Genomic DNA, 22,059 nt, shown 5'->3' with positions numbered 1-22,059 from the left:
ATTTCATTTTAATGTGGAGAGCTAATTGGTGTCCTAAGCTATATTGTCTAGCATATGTGTATCCTTTCTTGGTGACAATTCTGGGACTAGTTTTTTTTTTTTTCCAAGTATGTACAAACTATACATGATATGTAACTGTTGCCCAAATCATGCAAAATATCACAGACTTTTCTTTCATGTTATATGTGGTTTTAAATTGAATTATTACTGACCTTGAACTTTAAATTCAAATTTTCTATTCTTTATATTTTTGTCTATTTTTCCTAATATACTAAGTACATTTTGGTCAATTTTATCCCTTATTTTACTTCTCAAATAATATTAATAATAAATGAATTATTTATTAAATATTTTTTTGGATTCTTCTACTTATTTCAATTTTGATCAATATTTATTATAACATAGTCATTTCTTTTAAAAATTTGGCTCTCCAGCCTTGAAATTCAACAACTGACTTTATTCTCATTCAGTCATTTAACAAATACATATATATATATATATATATATATATATATATAGAGAGAGAGAGAGAGAGAGAGAGAGAGAGAGAGAGAGAGAGAGAGAGAGAGAGAGAGAGATCCTTTATGCTAGATGTTATTCTAACCCTAAGTTCACAGTTGTGAACGAGACAGAAGAGTTCCCTGCTATTATAGAGCTTACATTCTAACAGAAATGTAGATAATACAAAATAGTTTTAAACATAAACAAGAAAACAGATTAGAAATAAGTGCAAGGCAGAAATTAAATTAACATGCTGTGATAAAGAATGGCAGGTCAATTCTTCACACTCAATGGTCAGGGAAGCCTTTCTGAGGTGTTACCGTTGAAGCTGAGCTCTGAATTTCCAGCAGGTAATTTGCACTTCTGCCATAAGTTACTTCCTTTCTTTGTGTCACTCATATTTGCATTGCTTCTCATCTAGACTATTATTGTTGTTATTGTTACTATTTTATTCATTTTAAATTTATGCAGAACAACTTTATTTTTTATTTACAGTCCTATGAATTTTGTTAAATGCTTACAGTCATGTAACCATAACCACAATCAAGATACAAGCTATTTAATCACCCTAAAAAATATTCTTCTTGTTGCCCTTTAGAGTCAACCTCTACTACTATACTAGCTCATGGCAAACACTGACATGTTTTCTCTTCCTATAATTTACCTTTCAAGAATGCCATACAGATAGAATCATACTGCATGTAACTATTTCTATTTGGTTTATGTCACTTAGCATATGCATTTGAGATTCATCTATGTTGCTGTTTGCATCATCAGTCAGTTCCTTTTTTATTGCTGAGTAATATTCCATTTTTTAGACCTATCACAATTTATTAATCCATTCACTAGTTCAGGGACATTTAGGTTTCCCCAATTTTTGACAATAATAAATGAGACAATTATAAACATTTACATATAGTTTTAATTCCTCCTGATACCTAGGAATTCCTCTAAATACCTAGGAATAGAATTACTGAGTCATATGATAAGATTATGTTTAACTTTATTAAAAGTTCCAAACTTTTTTCAAAAATAGCTAGATTTTTATTCTCACCAACAATGTATGAGAGTTCCAGTTGTTCTGCATCCTTGCAAGCCTTTGGTATTGTTTTAGCCATCCTAATAGGTGTACAATAGGTGTGTAATTTGAATTTCACCAATCAATACTGATTTTGAGCATCTTATTAATGACCTTATTTGTTATCCACGTATTCTTTGGTGAAATGTCTGTCAAGTCCTTTGCCCATTTTTTATTTGTTTGTTTGTTTTCTTGTAAGTATTCTTATTAAGTATTCCTTATGAAATATTTCAGATTCTTTATATATTATGGATACAAGTCTTTGTCATGCATGTGTTTTGAACATGTATTCTCCCAGTATATGCTTGTCTTTTCATTTTCCAAAAGTGTGTTCACAGAGCAGAATTCTTTTTATGAAGTCAAATTTATCAAAATTTTCTTTTGTATCCTTTTGTTGTTGTATTTATACAATCATTTAAATATATTTTTTAGCATGACCATCCTTTGAGAAATGGGCTTTCCAGGCCCTCAGATAATCTCTTAATTATTGGTACAAAGTGTCATGAAAAAGTCCAAGAGCCTACCTTTGAGGGAAATTTTTATCATTATAGATGATTGCTAGAGAAATGTTCTATCTATATTTCCATGTCTCAAGTCAAGTTAAGAGAGCAAACAGTGTATCAGAAATGAGATTTAGTGTAAAGAAGGAAGAATTATAAACTGGGTGTATTCTTTGAAAAGTATACCAATCTGCTCATTTAAATCCACTAAATGTATCTAAGTAAGCATTATTTAAAACCATTCAATACATAAATATATGTGTCAGTGCATATGTAAGATACTATTTTAATAGGTTAACCCAGAAAAAAAATAAGCTTAAAGTCTACACTTACTATTTTCAAGATGTGTTTTCTGCAAAACGAATAATTTTGTGATCTGTTTAAATATAATAATTTCAGGTATAAAGAGAATATTGATTTTCTCCCCCAAGAAATTTGAAATTTTAGAGCTGTTAGAGAATTAAGAATCATTTAATCAGTTGCTTTTATTTTAATGACAAGCTCTAAGTTATCCAGGAATATAAGTGATTTATTGAAGTTTGAAAAAAAATCTAATCAATTAGTGACAAATCTAAGATAAGAACTAGATCTCTTCCCTCTTTTCCCACCAGTTCTCTGCATTTGTCTCCCAATGCAGTCAAGTAAAAGAGAGTGAGAGTACAATGTGATAAGAGGGATTTAGCTCAGAGTTAATAATGTTTTCTTAGCAACGGATATTGTGAAAGGGCATGTGGAACCAGAGGTCTCCAGGCCAGAGGAGAAGGCAAGAGGAAGAATCACTATAATTAAAAAAACATGTGAAAGAAGGGAAGGGAGGGTTCATCTCCTTGCCATTTGCTTAAGAATTAATGGTCAATCTTCTCTGATTTATTTATTTGCATATTCACATCCATTCTAGTTTAACTTACTAAAGTCATGATATATTCTCATTTGAGGAAAAATATTAAACAGTACATAAAAATCAAATACAGAGGGAAATATAATTGTCTCTCAACACCCTTCTCCTTTCCAGAAGCCAATATAGAAAACATTTACATTTTATTAATTCTATTTGCTTCTATTATCAATTTAAATGATATAACTATTTCTTAATTTATCATAAACGGGCAGTTATACATTGATTTCATGCTGTAATTGATGACATATGCAATTACAAGACCTTCTGGCTCTCATTCCTCCCTTTTTGGATTCGTATTTATATCATAAAGCACAGTGGTTCTGGACAAGGGCGATTTTACCCTTGGGGAATATTTGGCAAGTCTGGAGACATTTTTGGTTACAACAATTGGGGGTGGGGGTGTGTGCTATTAGCATCTAATGGGTAGAGACCAGGGATACTGTTAAACATCCTACAATGCATAGAACAGTCCCTCACAACAAAGAATCATCCCATCCAAACAAATCAACAATGCTACTGTCAAGAGATCTTGCTATCGAATTGCCTATATGACTTTAGATAATGTACTTAAAATAATCTTGACAGTGACGTTGGATGTAATGGACTCCTTGCTAGGAAAAGTGAAATAATTAAAATCATATTCTTTCTCCACTTATCTACCCTAAATTTTTCTTTGCATTATTAATTTAAGAGTTATGATTTGTAAAATTGTCATTCTTGATTTTTATAATTGTATCACGTGTGCTCTATTTTTCGAATAATTTTAAGAATTCTGAACCATTATATAGAATTTAGAATATTGTATAGATACCGTCTTCCATTGGTATCAGCAGGGGATTGATCCCAGGATGCGCCACAGATACCAAACTCCGCAGATGCTGAAGTCCCTTATATAAAATGGCATAGCGTATTTGCATATAATCTACTCACTTTACCATATACTTTATATCATCAGTAGATTGTTTATCATAACTAATGTAATGTAAATGCTATGTAAATAGTTGTTATAGAGAATTATTTAGGGAATAATGACAAGAAAAAATGTTTGTATATATTCAGTATAAATGCAACCATTGTAGGTCTAACTATATAGTACACATAAATAACAACATAACATTTTTTTGATCCACGGTTAGTTGAATCTGTGGATGTGGAACCTGTAGATATGGAGAGCTGACTGTATTCACAACTGATAATAATATTGCTTCAGACAAAGACCATCAATAGATGTTAAAACCATTGGGTTAAAGGTTATGGGGAACAAGATATTTAGAAGGACCTAATATAGAAATATAAAAAGGCAGGGGTACTGATCTACATTAAAGAAGCTCAAAGAGATGCTATTACCAGATACAGCGGGTGAGCCTTGATTGTATCTGTGTCAGAGCTATAAAAGACATTTTGCATATCTTTTGAGCATAGTATAAAATGAAAATGAGATAATGTTATTGTATCAAGGTTATATTTCTTAAGTATGCTATAGCCTAAATTTCTTGATTTTTGTGGTTATGTAGGAGAATGTTCGTAATACACAAGGCACTTATTTTCATAAGTTTCAGCAAGGGGATGGAGAGTGTTTGTGATATACATATGCAGAGAGCAAAACAGAACAACTGTGACAAAATATTAACAGTTGGTGACTTGAGAGAAAGAGAGTACATGGTTTAATTATTCTATCATCCTCTCTACTGTACATAGGAAACTTGTCAAAATAAAAAGAGTTGGCAATAATTGTGCTTATCCTCTGATCAAACCTCCGCTGATGAAAAGAATCTCATTTTTTCAGAAGTGAACTTTATGTAGTGGTATGATGGCTGATACTTAAAAATTAGGTCTCTTGGTGTTGGGGGTGATAAGCTTTTATTTGTATTTGATAAGCATTTGTTGTATTCTGTGGTGTAAATATTTTTAACATGGTCAGTTTCGAGCACTGAACGTAGACTTGGAAAAAGATGCCAAGTACTACATGATTACACTATAGTTTTTCCACCATACAGCAAAGGTAAATAACCTCAAAAACATCAATAATAGTAAAGTGTAGTAAAATAATTAGAAAATATTAATTTTGAGTATTTACTGCCTCTGTTGTTTAATATATTTAAGTAGTTTATATTATAGAATTTTTAAATAATGGCTGCATTTTAAACCTTCTTGCAAAATTCCTTAAAACTTAACAATTGGTTCTCAAGAGGCCATAGAAGCGAACTCCAGCACCCCTGGTCCCATGCCTTGGAAAGGTTTCAGAGGGGAAAAGGGAGCCGGAGATTGCAAGAAAGTGGAGGGGATACTACTCTGCATCTTGATTAGTCATCAAGAGAAAGAAAAAAAAAGACCATAAAAGAAAGGTGGCCCTCCTTACCCTCTCAGGAGTAAAATTCTATATAATATATTACATGATTTATGTGTCAAGTACAATTCTAGATGCTGGAGTTACAGCAGTGAACAAGATAAATGAAACCCTTTCTCTTATGAACTCCTTGCTGTTACCGCATGACCCTTGCTTTTAATTTGTTGACTCAGCACTGGGAGTTTCTCCTTTACTCCTTTGGACAAAACCATGTTCATTCTTGAGAAACAGCTTATCTATTGTGATTTCTTTTATTTTTTAATTAAAATTTATTGCAGTGACAATGGATAGTAAAATTACATAGGTTTCAAGTGTTCAGTTCTGTAATATATCATCTATACACACTGGGGAGAAGGGATAGTAAAAGAGGGTAAAGGGGTTCAAATATATGGTGATGGAAGGAGCACTGACTCTGGGTGGTGAACACACAGTGTGATATTCTGATTTCTTTAAAAAAATTACTGTATGCATTTTCCTTTTTCCTGGGAATTCTCAAATTTCCAGTCTTCTCACTTGCTCCCTTTCTTGTTTCTCATTATTAATTTGCTTTTGTAATTTTGTTTTCAGCACTCAAAAGAGACTCACATATTTTTGTAAATAATTGGTTCGGAGGTATTAAATTTTCTACTCAAGTACTGAAAATTTCAATAAATATAAAAGTACAGCAAACTTTGTCCCTGATAATCAATGCAGTGGGGAACTTTATCTGGTTTTAAGCTTTTTATAAAATTAATATATTTTTATATTTCTGTTTATATCATATTATGTTGTATATTTGTACTTTTCATACATATTTTAACTGGGTGACTTTATACTTGCTGGGCGATAGAAACCCTACATGCTAAAACTTAAGTTATTAGCTTAGAAAATACTTAGTTAATACCACTTCAAATTTTAAGTATGCAATGATTTCATTAGATATTCATCTCAGAATGCTGTGGTACATTAAATTTGCTATTACAATAAAAAGGCAGGATAATGCTTAATTCCTTTTATAGGTAAAGTTAAAATTCTTTATTCTACTTATATTAGAGTAAAAATTCGACAGAGATCCATCAAAGCATAAGTTTTCTTTGGTTAAAATGCTTACACACTGACAATTAAGCATTAAAAATGTTCACTTTCACATCTCATTCTAAATACAACAAAGTGAATTTTTGTAATCCATTGATCAAGGAAAACTGCGCAAATTACATCATTGTATAATGTTATTTTACATCTTCTTCCCACTTTTTAATCTCTCCACTGTCCACTGTCAATTTGAAATCACTGTTTATCATCACAGCAAAGATTTCAGCCCTACTTATGTTTCATCTACAATGATGAAGAAGTTATCAGATCAAGATGTCAAAATGTAAATCAGTATCCTGTTAGAGAAGGTCTGTATTGTATTTAGATCGTATATAATATAAGCTGCTTTAAATGCTTTCTCTAGATCTCTTTTTAAAAAGTTGGTTAAACAGAATCAAGAAACATTATAAACAAAATAGTCTCTGTAACTACTTATGGATAATACATATCTTTCAAGTATTTTGACTTTATATCATCAACAAAGATGTACTCTATAAACCAATTCATTTCTCTACTTATTCATTTTTTTTTTTTTTTTTGTACAATTAGTTCTTATCATCTTGTTCTTTCTGAGTAAAGCTGCTGTATAGAGACACCTGCTGGGAAGTAAATGAACGGAAGAAAATTCAAAGCTGAGCTTTGGAAACAAAAAAAAGCTTCCCTCATATAAATTAAGTAAGCTTTCTTCAAATAACGTATATCTTTCATGACACACTGGCCTCTGAAATATATCAAACTCCACCTACATCTGGAGTTTTGCTATTGATCTAAAAATCGCTACCTTAGCATGAAGTTTCCAGAATCTTTCTACATATATAACATATATATATATATATATATATATATATATATATATATATATATATATATACAGGCATTCTTGCTATATACAATAAGTACATGAATCAAGGAAGGTGCAATAAATATATTTCAATCAAGTCATTTATCAGATATTTAAATGTGTTTTTAAAGAAACTTTAAAAGAAATTATTTTTCAGTGACTAGGACTTTTTCTAATTCATATTTTTTTTACATTTTAATCTTCATTTAAAACATTTGCTAAAGCAAAGCAAACGTTCATCTGTTGTGGGTTTAATACAAATATTCTAAATTAAAGAAAATTGTTTGCCAAAAGTCTGTTTACATAAAACTGTCAATTTCAATCTAAATTATAACCCAGATGACTAAAAACATCAGAAATTAAATGTAAAAAAAGTACAGTGTTTAAAGTGTTTAATAGCAAACCATAAAACAGATATTTCTACTGTGTTCTAATATCAAGGTCAAGCTTAACATCTTTAGAACCATGTTGACATACCATGTATTATATGATGATAAAACTTAAAGATGATATGAACGTATCTAATTTCTTGACTGATTTTAACAATTTCATCTAAGTGCACTGCAGAATATTAAATTGTAGGCAAGATTACATCCATGTCTTGAAGTATAGCCATCACAGCAGTTCTCAAATGATATTCACCATAATTCAGCTGAACGTGGACCAGTCATGTGTAGAGAATGGATGACAGCAGGATTTCTAAGCACCTGCTCTATGCTCCCAACCAGATAGGGAGAACACATTATATGGTGACAAACTGATATCTGGCCTCCAACCATGTGGCAAAGATGCTGACAATTGCTAAGAAGCCAACCAAAGATGTCATGATTCCAGATGGGGTGAGCACTGTATAATTTCAGAGGTGAAGAAGAGAACACGCCTTGAGAAATTGCAGTTATATTTGCTATTAAATGACCCGAAAACCCACATTGTCCTACTCAGGTCAAATATGCAAACTCTTCCCATAATGTTAAAAACATCTTAAAAGAGAGAAGAGCATACAGAGAACGAACAAAACCTCTGAATTCAGACAAATTCAAATTCAAATTCAGTCTCCAGAACTAAGTAGCTGATACAATATCCTCAGGCAAGAGTATTTGGCACATCGCAACCATTCAACTAACATTAACATTTCAATGTTGATCATCCAGCTACAGGAGAGATTTCACTAAATAAGTGTACAGATCATTTCTATTATTTTTGTGAGATTATAATAACATTATATACTTTGGAGAAAGTTGTAGTCAGAATCATAAATGTTGGTCTTGTGAACTTTATCAAATAGGTTGGAAAATCAGATTGAAGGATGAAGGATACATCAAAGGATACAGGTAGATTGATTTTAAAAACTGTAGATTCTGTGTTGTTTTCCAATCATCTGCAATAAAATTAATAACCATGTTTTACCAAAATTTATAAACATACTAGCAGAAAGAAATGCTTATATTAGTTATGAATTATTCACTTAGGTAAAGCTTCTGCCTTCTCATTGATATTTGAATGGCTTCTCTTGGGCCTATCCTCTAGCTTACCCACCAGATATTTAGAATATTATTACATGAGTAGTAAAAGAAGTCCAAGGTAAAATTTGGAAGAAAATTTCATTTGGATTCCAAAACAACTAGAGACACATCACAGTGTGAATCACAGTATGGATTGTTGCAAGAGAGGGACCTAAGATTGGAAAATTAAACTATTAATCTAGGTTGGTTGAGGGAAAGAAAACAAACAGTGACACCTGAAAAATTGCAAACTGGAGGCCCTATATAGCACCAACAATATTCATTGTCTACTCTTTTCTAAGGAAGCAAAGCAAGTTTTACAGGGATTTTTGTTTTGTTTGTTTTTGTTTTGCATGTGATTGGAATATAAGCTACTGGACATACAGAGAAGAGGAGCTTGGGACATTGGGACTGTTTCTTTTTATAATATTGACCTTTTTAGTTTGCTTGATGTTCTTCCTAGAAACAAGTGAAAACATGCACACACACACACACACACACACACACACACACACACACACACTATATGATCCATCCACCAATAAACTAAACTTTTCACTACCAAATGCCAATGTGCATGTTTGATATACGTTTTTTTAAGCAACGATATTACCAAGCCACAATCTTAAGGTAGATGATAGATAGATAAAGAGATATAGATAGATAGATAGATAGATAGATAGATAGATAGATAGATAGATAGATAGATAGAAAAACAGACAGATGGACAGGTGTATAGGTAATGAAATAGATAAAATAAAATTGAATTGATACAGGTTTAGCTTTAGGTATTGTTTTGATTATGTGGGAAAATAAAAGATGGAGAAGGAATAATTGTGACGAAAACCCAGGAGTATAAACCAGAATTAAAGTTTAAGAAAAGTTTAACAGGAAAATATCAGCTTGGAAAACTTTATAAAAATATTATATTTGGCCAACTATTTTTCTTTAGAAGTAGAGAGCAAATTATAAAATTATAATTTAGTGTTCTGCTTATATTACTTTAACTACACAACTTTTCCTGCATGTGTCATAAAGTCTGGACCCAGATATAAGCAAAACTAAACTCATTATTGTCCCCTGAAGACAGCATGAATGTAAATCAGCTGAAATAGAAGGCTCAGGATAAGTTTTGGGTTGGTAATAAAATTCATGGTGCTTAAATTGCTCATTTCTAATGCATATTTTAAAAGTCTCAGAGGAAACCTCTGAACTTATATATATTTCCCCTTTCCTCATTACTGTATTTGATGCACTTTCAAACTCTATAAGATGAATTTAATACTTTGAGTAGCACTGAAAGCAACTATCTGAGAAAATCTGAAGGTGCTATAGAACACTTTTTATTTACAATAAACCATTTTGGATTGCTGAATGGCAAAACTAAGGATAAAGTTGTCCAAAGTTATATGGGTTTAACATCAGAAAGAGCCAGGTCTTCTAAAGTACACTGTGGCACTAGCTTTCTCCATAGAGTCCCTTGATCAAATGAAATATGAAGGATTCTTTACTATCAGCATGATTAGACCTTTAAAATAGATTTTTCAATGGTGGTTACATGTTCATTCTGATTTACTTATACTCTTCGCCTTGCTCTCTGTTTAACAGTATGTTCTAGGTGTTATTGAATGATGATCTATGACCATGGCAGAGCACTAAGCTTACTGGTCTATACTGGGGATGAATATATAACCTTTATTCCATTGTTATTATTCCAAAAGTAGCTTATCAAACCAACCAGAGGAACCAGGGAAATATTCCATGAGTATGTGCAGTTGTCAGGAACGGTAACAAATTTGGATTCTACTTTAGAATCTCGTTTTTCTTTAGAAGAATATTAATTCAACTTGTAATGACTGTGATTATACCCCACTAATTTCTATTATGAGAGAAAGAATTCCATATGTTTGAGTGACATAAGAATTTAAATCTTGAAATACTTTTATTATAAAAATATGCACCTTTCCAAAGTGTAGATAAATATTAAATAGAGAAGAAAACAACTGGGTTTTCTTTTTTTAAGATGGAAGGGCCAGTTATTTATTTTACCTTAATTCCTTTAAGATACTTTTGCTGGGTATAGAAAACTACACTGATAATTTTTTTGTCAGAAAATTGAGAAAATAATTTTACTGTCTTCTAGCTTTCATTGTCATTCAGATATCAGCTGCGGCTCCTTTAAAGCTAATTTGTAATTTTTCTCCCTCTGGTTCTTTTGTACCTGTCTTTCTCAACAATATGCACAAGTGTGAATTTCTTTTTACTTTTCCTGCTTGAGATCCTCTGGACTTTGATATCTATTCGTCATCAGTTATGAGCTATATTCAGGCAACATGCATTCAAATATTCTTTATTGCCACATGCTCACTGTCTTCCCTTTCTGCATAACTGATTAAACTTTTCGCTCTATTTTCCATGTTTCTTATCCTTTCTTGTATTTCTTTCTTACCTTTGCTTCTCTGTACTTCTTTTGAAATTATCTTTTTCTGATCTGTGTTTTAATTCACTAATTATCTCTTTGTCTGTGTCAAATCAACCCTTAACTCTTTTGTTACATTAACTGACTTCAAGTTTTTTTTCCTCAAAGTGTGTCAGAAATCCACACAAAAAAAGTTGATATTTTGACTATCTTATGAATTTAATAATAACAATTTCAGCTGCTTTGTATATAAATGACATTTTTAGGTATAAAAATTTTGGATATATTCATTCGGATATATCCTACTGTCGAGGCAAAAAGGTAAAACATGTACATTGGGTTTTTAAATTTCAATTATTATACATTTAGGTCATAACTTTATAGTTTGTTTTCTATAAAGATTTTCAAACTTTTAAAAAATAATCTGTTTAAATATAGTAACTACTCTTGGCACATAATCTATGTCTAATTATTTCAGAATTTAAAGATTTATGAGTCTGATTCTATTATCTGTTGTTTTTGCTGATTTCTAACTCATTGTGCTTGCTGAAATGTGTTTGCTTTTTTCCACGATTTTATCATTTTCCTCAGGAATTTATTAATACAAATTACTTAAAGCCAAGCATAAATTGCATTCCATAAAACATGATTGTCCCTGCCAAAGACCCGGGATAACCATGAGTTTGGGATCATTTGAAACTGAATTTCTGGTTTAAAAATTTTGAGTACACTCAGGTAATAGTAATTTTGACTGCATATTTGTAAATCACCAGGCTTGTCATTTCATTTTCTATGCTATATCATTCTACTTCTCTGTGAAGAGGATGCGGGTTTATTTTGTTTCACCCTTGCCCTGAGAATATAGTTTTTCAGAGCTCCAGTTTCATGGATAAAACATGACTAATAGACTCTTTTTGGCCCTAATCTTTCTTTCTTTTTTTCCTTTTCCTAAACGGTAATCACATTCTAAGTTCAGTTTCATTAGATTCAACAAGTCTACAGTGGTCCACTTATCTATCTTAATTCCTGCTTTCTATTAGATTGATGCCTCATAATTTCTGACATTCTCTCAGAAGCTCAGTCCTTTCAAAAAATACTTTAAGATACTTTACCCAACATTTTTACTTGTTTTCTTAGAAGAGTTGGACCAAATCACTTAGCCTAAGTATGGGTATAAACTCCTCCTCTTCTTCTGTTGTACTGTTTAAGGCCAAAATATTTCAACTAAGTAAGTTCCCTTTGCAAACATATTAACATTGCAACAATTCAAGTTTTGTGAGGGATACAGAAGGAGAATAGTAATAACTACAATGTAAAGAGTAGTGATAACTTTTATATAGAGAGATGAGAAAATAAACATATATAAATAGTATTTTTTGTTTCAATTTTAGCATATGAAGGGTATTGACCTAAACTGTGTGGAAATAATTTAGGTTAGAAAGCACAAAGGATTTTAGCTTGAGGAAATAGAATTAGTTTAGGTAATCCACTTTATTGTGGAATTTATATAAGATCCAACAACAACAAAAAAAATCTATTATATACCCAGTGGACTTTGGAATACAAACAATTTAAATGTATTATTTTACATAGACTATACAACTTCCCTATAATTATATCTCTTTCACAGATCGCTAGATAGCTATATAAATATTAAATAATTATTCAAGTCCACAGCTAATGAGTAACAGAATGGAGATTCAAATCTAGGAAATCTCAATCTAGAGGCCACTGTATTCTTAGTCAAGACACTGTATGATAGTTTAGATGGGCTCATGGTCTCCACAACAATATATCAGGTAACCTTTCAAAGTCTTTCCTAGCCTTATGAAAATATAGATGTAGATACAATGTCAATTTATTAATCACTTGTCTTTGAAAAACAAACAAACAAACACATACACTGAATTCTGTCTTTATGACTGTACCTTGTTTTTATCTTCACAGTATGAGTCATATATTTTTAGGTGAGATACTAATATGGAGGTTTCACGACTCAGCCATTCTAAACTAAATTATGATTGGACAAGAGTTTTATTGTTTTAGTTGTTGCATGTTAACTTGGAAAAAGAAAAAAAAGAATCAAAGTTAAGACCAATGTGTAAGATATTATCTATTCTGTCCATATAAATACTAAATGAATCATCTCTGATTAACGTTATAGTGAAGGAAATGATATGAGATATTATTCATTGACCTACTTTGTTAAACAGGCATTCCAAATACATAATATCTATAATCCTCTTCAAATAAAAATTTCATCCTCTTGTTTTCTACCGTAAGATTGTTTTTTGGAGTTCAGCTCTATCCAATGAAGTTATGGACTAAGCATGATTTCAGCATTACTGGTGACAGAGAAGTTAACCTGGAAACCTAATGACAATCTCATGCAGCTAGATTTTTATCTCCAGCTGAGTTTAAAGACCAACCTGAATATATTCAAATAAAATTAGTTTGATTATTTTAATACAAAATACATTAAAAATACTGAATATAGCCTATGAAATGACTGATTATGACATTACCATTACACAAAGTTTGAATGACATACTTAGAATTCCCTAGGCAGGGAATCAATGCCATAAATAAGATTATTTCAAAAGTATTTGGAGAAATATGACGAAAATAAACAGCAGGCTGACTTGGGGAGGGAGGAGATTGGCGTATTTATTACACAGCAACCTAAAACCACTACGTAGTTAGGCAAATATAATAGGTTAGGGGAATATGATTTTCAACTTTCTATCTGGGAGCAATTTAGCAGAAATAATTCCTCAAATTAATAAAAATATCAGAGAAAAAATTGGAAAGGAATTTCTGCCTATCTGACCAGACTTTGGGGTAATGATTTATGTTTTACTTAGAAATGATTTATTTTGTCCATTATAAAAAGGGAAAAATGAGTCTTTCGTTGTTGTGGGTTTTTTTGTTTGTTTTTTGTCTTTTTCGTTTTTTTGGTTTGCTACATGCCCAAGAAAGGAGAATGCAGAAGTGCATATTAACCTTCTACATTGTCCACAGATGAAACAACAATAGGCGGGGGAATTTTATCCCTACTGTGACCAGAAGCTTAAATGAATCAAAGAAGCTGCTTTAAGACACCGTGACTGGTTGATTTAAGATTCAAATGACTGAAAAAGTTGACTAAACTTATATTCCTTGTTTTCAGAATACCTGACACATTCTTCAAACCTATCCAAACCGTTATTAAATGACATATGACATAAAAGGTGTTTACCGCTTCAAAAGCAGCCTACCAAAATTTTTTTTCCCCTCTGAGCTATACAGTCTTTTAAATGGCAGTTTCTATAAATTCTATAAATGCTAGATCTTTTCTAATAAGAAGTAATGCTGTAATCTCAGAGAATCCTCACATATCGTGACAAATCTTTGGGCTTCTGGGCTATTCATATAATGCTTAACATAGACTGCCTGCTTCTCCATATCTATGTTTTCTTCTGTATAGCTCATCTTTGTTCACAAAAATAAGTTAAAAAAAAAAAAACCCTCCTCATTTATCGAAACAAAACCCTATCAACCTTATTAGAAAGTTACAGTGAGGGGCACTTTGAGTAAATTCAGTGTATGAGGTCTTACTGAACACACACAAACGGAGATAAAACTACCCTGTGTCACTATATCCCACAGCTCTTCTACAGAACTTCTTTCCTATTTTCTTCCCTAAGAACTCATTAAGGTGAAATGAAAATATAATAATAACAAGACAATACTGGATGAATTATAGTACGTTAATGCAATAAGCATGTATGAAGAGTCACATAATGGAAGGCACTATGTTATGTACTATGAAGGAAAGCAAGAAGTGTACTACTCCCACCACAACTGTTCCAAGGGAATCTCTAGTTTATTAACCACTACTTATTTCTTCAGTCCATTAAGTCAGCTCTTGGTCTCCTTCCTAATCTAGGCATAAATACTTTGGCCTTTAAGCTTAACTACACACTCAGGGACTCTAGTCCCTTCCATTTCTCTCTCTCCTTTTCTTCTCTTCCCAATTCTCCAAAGCTGCTGCTGTAACTTTATTTTAACTTTGAAGTCCACAATTACACAACTTTCTTTTAGAAACTTAGTTTATCTCCAGCTTTGCCAAGAAAACAGAGGTTAGTCAAAGCAGTTTTTCTTCTTCCTTATGTTTCAATAAAAAAATCTCTTTTCCAGAAACCATGTTCTACAGTCTCAGTTTCATTTGTTTCCACATTGTCCAATCAATGTGTTAGATCCATGCACAGCAGTCTGTCCACATCAATTTCCCCCCATTCAATCTATTTCCCATCTCTTCACCAGATATTTCCTCTTTTATGAAAAAAAATTCAGCTTATGAGGTAAATTCAGCTTATGAGGTCTTACGAAACACACAAACGGAGTTAAAACTGCCCTGTGTCACTATATCCCGCAGCTCTTCTACAGAACATCTTTCCTATTTTCTTCCCTAAGAACTCATTAAGGTGAAATGAAAACATAGAATAACAAGACAATACAGGATGAGTTACAGTACATTAATGTCACACCGATAAGCATTTGTTCCTATGACCTATGCTGACATCCATTTTCAGCTCTTCCTTCTTCCAACTTTTTTCACCATAAAGTCAACAGCTGCCTCCTGCTGGATAGCCAAAACTCTCTCAAGACACAGAGGCGGTTTTTCACTTTTGCCTTTCTCATACAGTTCCCTCTGATGTCACCTCGTCAATAAATGCATATTGATCTTTTGAGGTCAGCCTAAATATTATCTTATTGGATCATTTCCCAGTCAATCCCCAGAAGCATTAATCATTTCCTCATTTGTAATTCTACAATGTGTTGTTGTAGAATCATTTTGCTGTGTTCGTGTTTTAGTATTACTTGTATAAATACTTTTCTTTCACTAAATTATGAAATCTTTGTGGGCAAGGGCATCGTCTCTATCATCCTTCTGAACTCAATCATCTCTAGCATAATGCCTGACACATAAGAGGTGCTCAATGTATATTTGCTGCAGTGAACTGCTTCCATCCCTGAAGAATTTTATTATCTAATATGGTTATGGAAATTCCATAGAATGAATGATGTTACATGAACTTAGAGAAAGATCAGCCCAGCATTATCTAGGAAAGATAAAATGTGCTTTAGGAGAAGAAAGCTCCAAACAGATAGACCAGGGAACATCTTATATTGCTCAGAAAGAGTAGATTGAACAACAGGTCAAATGTGAAAAGGCATAATGCTTTCTAAAAGAACACTGAACATCTAATCTAGCTAGATGTTTGTAAAGAGAATAAGATAAAGTTTGAAAAACAAGATGAAGGGTGAATAACTTTACATCAGTCAGAAATGGGTTTGGATGCAATTAGAGAGAGAGAAAAAAAAACTGAAATAAAAAATAAGAGAAATTTATTTCACTCATATGTACCTGAAATCCAAAGATAAACATTCAAAAGTTAACCAGTCATTCACACTTGGTGCTCCATAATCATCAACACGTGTCTTCCGTCTCCTGGTCCAGGCAGTGTTTTGAATTCTAACCTTTCTGTATTTCAATAAGCAAAATGGAGCAAGAAATGAAAACAGTGCACATTTTCTCTCTGAAGACACATCCTGGAAATTTTAAGTAACTGGTCAGAATTTAGTGTCACAGCCATAGCTACCTTCCAATGAGACAAAAATCACTGTGTTTCTTATGGGTAGCCATGTTATTTCCCCAAATCCCAAATAGCACTTTCTGCCCTTATCCAAGATTTTAAAAGATAAACTGAGGCATTTGCATTTTTAATGGTGAGAACAATACAGGTGAGCTCAGAAAATACAGATATTTCATAAGCTGATATTTTTAGGAACTGAACGTACATGTTGGTTTATGACTTTAATGTTTCAGAGGGAAAGAAACTAAGGACTCAGTTTCCACTTCCGAAGTATAAGACCAGGCCTTATAAAATGTAATATAAGACCGGTCTTTATATATATATATATATGTGTGTGTATATATATATATATATATATATATACACACACCGGGTTATATATATGTATATATAATATTATATATAATATAATACCGGGTCTTATATTAAGTTTTGCTCCAAAAGACACATTAGAGCTGATTGTCCGGCTAGGTCTTATTTTCGGGCACACACAGTAGTAATTATTCATCACAGCTACTTTTGTTTTTCCCTTTAAAAATAAAAGTGTTTATTAAAATACTGAGCTAAAACGACCAGGGAAATAAGCCAAATATACTTCTTATCTCTGATTAAGTAACTTTTTTTCCCCCCAGCTCCATGTTAATGGTCATTTCAGCAAATGACACTGGAATACAGACATTTAAACACAAGGAAAGGGTGACTCCATACTTCTGTTTGCTGATTGATTTGGTTGTGTTGAACGTAAATAAGCAAAATCATTTCATTCAAAATAGCTATCAGTGATCATCCTTCATTAATCTCTGCATGGATTTTCTTGTCTACATCATAAACCCAGCAGCAGGAGGTACTAACACAAGGCTCACAAACCTCTCAAGTTAATCTTGGAATGAATTCCATTCCTCCTCATGCTCAGGTCCTAAGTTAGCAAATATTCTGGTCATGATACTGTTTCTTTAATTTTAAATACTACTATTTAGTCCTAAGTATGAGAATAAGAAACAGTGCTTTAAATACTATATACTCATATAGTTTATACAATTGAAAATATCAAATAACTAAAGAAGGACTAAAGAAGTTACTACAGAGCATAAAATTGTATTTTTGGTAGATACGTTATCTTTATATAGAATTCTAATCATGGATAAATGCAGGTATATTGTTACCGATGATGAAATAATAAACCATATTGATAACATGTTTAAAAGGGTTTATTAGTTAGCTTCAGACACATTTTACACTACCTATGAAGAATTAGTAATAAATAAATGTATAAACAAGCTAAATAAATACTACTTAGCTATTCCTCTTCCACTATGAAGGAAAAGTTTTATGATGGGACCAGATCATGTTCTCAACTCCCTTGGATTTATATTTTCCATCCATTTAAAGAGAAAAACTTCCAAAAGTCACAAGAAGAAAGTATAGTGGACACAGACACATTCATCCTCACATGTATCAATCCTAGACGTAAATTTCTTTATAAGAGTCCTAGAAGTGCATTCTGGAGTTTATGCTTTATCATGGACCTCTGTTCAGAGTATCAGAGAACCAATCAGTACATGAAGATCTTAAAATAAGGGAAAAGTTGTCAAGTAAAGCCTGTTGCATAGTAGAAACGGGGCAAGGAACAGTGCTCCTCACTACGCCCTTCAACTCTAGAGCAGAGAAGAAAATTCCAACATCTCCCAAGTGTTAGTGACCAGATGCAAGGAAAAAGCCACACACCATGCCTACGGATGGACACTTAATTTACAAAGCTTTCTTCTCAATCAAAGATAATTAAGGAGAAAAAATAGCAACTAGGAATGTATAAAAGTACTGCAGAACAAAAGCAAGAAAACACTAGATGAATATGAGGAAGAATATAATACATTATTTGCTCAACTGTAGGAACCAAATGAAAAAATATACCTGTTATATTAAATATACATAGGACAATTCAGTAGTCTACATGGACAAATCCAGCTGCCTTAATATTACAGGAACTAGTATAGTTACGTCAACAATTCCAAAGGCAATAGAAGGCAGTAGGACTGAGAAAGCGGCCAATGCAGGCTATGTCCTAAGAGACAGACATTACCCAGCACCACCTAAATGCTGTCAAGCAAAAGTATGGGCTCACTGCTACCAGATTTCTGATTTTGAAAATCTGACACTTTCTTAGAATTCCTCCCTCTTTCCCTTCTTCCTTCTTCTGTGAAAGGAGCAAAGTAGAGGCTGTCAGTACTGGTAGATATTTAGAAAAGTTAAAGGCAGTGGTACCACATAGAAAGCAAAGAATTTAAGTTCAAGTCCTCACTCAGAATTAGAATATGACTATCACTTGTCCTCATTTTGGCTTCTAGAATGCACACATTGAGACTTACATCCCTCCACACAGATTACTAAAATGTTCTTTGAGAAGCATTACAAAAAGAGAGAGGAGAGAGAGAGAGAGAGAGAGAGAGAGAGAGAGAGAGAGAGAGAGAAAAGGATATTAAAATAATTATCACAAAGATTTCTCAATGAATGAGCCTGGTCTGCTTACCCTACAATGTAAGAGAGCACTGGTAAACTCTGTCCTTATACACAGAGATTTCAATGTGGTATCCAGAAAAATGTTCTACAATAAAAGACAGAGACCATGCAAAGATATAAACAAACAAACAACAACGACAACAAAAACTCAAGAGTAAACAGATTATGCATCAAAATTACACTCATAATTAAAAACATTCTTATCAATATTGTCAGAAAGATAGGAACACATATGACATCCATTCTATAAAAAGAATTCTACTTAAAAAGAGCATTAAAAACAAAAAATATATACATTGGAAATTAAAAATATGATAGAAGAAGTGAAAAACTTAGAAGGGTTGGATTATGAGGTTGAAGGAATTTTGTAAACAGAAGGGCAAAAAGTCAGAGATGATAAATAAGAGAGAAAATACACACACACACACAAAAATAGCTGATCAATACAGGAGGTCTAAGCTAAAAAGTAATGAATTTTCAAAATAAAGAATAATAAAGAAGAGGAAAAGAAATCATCAAGGAAGCAATTTGTTTAAGTGCTTCAAAACAGAAGAATATTAAGTTTGTAAACAGAAATGATTCACTGAATGAATGCTCAAACCCATGATAAAAATATCTCATGATAAGGATATCTCTATGGTTCAGAATTTAAGAGCAAAGAGCGAATACAAAAAGCTTTAAAGATAAAAAGAAAATAAAAATAGGCTTCATGCAAAAGACTAAAAGACTGCTGCTATTAGACTTCTCAACATAAATTCTACCTTTCAGCTTAGTAGAGCAATTATTTCCAACCTAGAATCTTGACCTAAACAAATTATCATTTAGTAGCTGAATAAGTATGAGAAAGGCAAGATCTTAAAAATATTGCCTCCAACATAAGGAAGATAGTCAATAGTAACAGGTATATAAGATGTCAGAGGGATGGTAGCTTAGGAGAGGGGAGTTATCACTTCATGAGGGTGTAAATGTGTATTATGTTGCTTTGTACACCTGGAAGTAATAAAATAAAAAGAAAGAAAATGTCTCATTCTATATAAATGAGGAAATAAAATATTGCCTCTGATACACAGTTACTTAGAAACCACTGATGAATGTTCTACACAAAAATAAAGGAATAAACAACAAGAGAAAGATACAGAATGCAACAAACAAAGTGTATTTATCAAAAGAGACCTCCAATATCACAACCATGCAGCACATTTTAAAAACAGACCTAGCAGACTGAAACATCAAAAATGTCCAGGAACACTTTCACATTCGTAAAATTGAATAATTCCTGATATTTTTTAATACATTAAGCAAATATTTACACAAAGTGCAGTAGGGACAAATTAGTGTTAAGTACATTGAAAAAAACTAAACAAGCATATTAAGCAAAAAAGACAATTTTTACTCTTAGGAAGATCAAAATGCCTTGCAACAAAAGAAAATTATAGTATTTTACATAGCTCAGATCTAAACGGGGTTTATAAAGTCAAAATAAACATTAAACATCAAAATAACTAGAATTCAAATATTACAATATGGAAAGGTAGGAAGATGAAATTGTATGTGGTTTTGGTTAAAGTAAGGGATAAAAAAAGAAGTACTTCAACATCTTCCATAGTAAATAGAGAATTTCTAAACCTAAAATATCAAGAATATCAGCAAATTATTTAGAGATGTAGATGGTTTATGTCGAAAGAGTTAAGAGAATTTAAATTAAAATTGGTTGCTTAACATGGAATACTGCTTCACAATAAAAATACAAGGAACAAATTTAAAAATAGAAAAAAAAATTAGACACGGAATATTCTTTGAAACACTCTCTGACAGAAGATAATATAATACTACTCTAAGAAATATTTTGAACAACAAAAAAATGGGATCCAAGCATTTTTATGCCCAGTTAAATAATTCTCTTTTTTTATGAGTTAATCCCTGAAAGACAGAAAACAAATGTGATGTGCCCTTTGATTGACCAAAATTACTGCCTTGAAAGAGTTTCCAGGAATCACACAGGCAAGGACAACCCACATAGAGCCTATGACACTTTTGAGTCAAGCAAACATAACTAAAGAGTACAAGGAGAATAAGGCAGATATAATTCATAGGGAAGAATACTAGACAAGAGAGAGCTGCACAGAGAATTATGGAGATCTGTACAAGCTGGGTACCCCTCAAATATTTAGCAGACCACTGATCAGTAGACATATGGGAGGAAAGTATGTGAAGCTAGAGAATCACCCCAAAGGATTAGAAGCAGCAATGTCCAGTAGCCACTCAGGCCCAGCAATAATGTCTGTTTCTACCAGCCCATCTGGAAAACCTTATGGAATCGTAGGTCATTGGTAGACTATCCAGAAGAGTCTTGACACCATAGAAGGGAATAATTAGCTTTAAACTAAACACTCTCTGGTCTTGACTAACAAATCTTAAAGGTAAGACTCAAAAGGGTAAAATTGTTTACAAGTACCTTAATTGCATCCCAGAACAAAACATAAGAATACTGATTAGAAAACAAAAATATCCAGCATTCTAAAGTTAAACATCAGAATATCTGGCATCCAGTCAACAATAACCGGGAAATGGTTATTTCAAGTAAAGAAAATACATCACAAGGACATAAGCCAATCAATCAAAACAGACCCAGAACTGACACAGATGTTAGAATTAGCAGATGAGAATATTAAAACACCTATTATAATTGCATTCTATGTAACCTAAAAGTTAAATTCAGTTATATTAAGCTATGGAAGATGGGAAA

Source organism: Rhinolophus ferrumequinum, chromosome 6, assembly GCF_004115265.2.
Source record: "Rhinolophus ferrumequinum isolate MPI-CBG mRhiFer1 chromosome 6, mRhiFer1_v1.p, whole genome shotgun sequence".
NCBI classification, from domain to species: Eukaryota; Metazoa; Chordata; class Mammalia; order Chiroptera; family Rhinolophidae; genus Rhinolophus; species Rhinolophus ferrumequinum.
The sequence above is the reverse complement of the archived record's forward strand: the minus strand, read 5'-3'. Positions refer to the sequence as shown.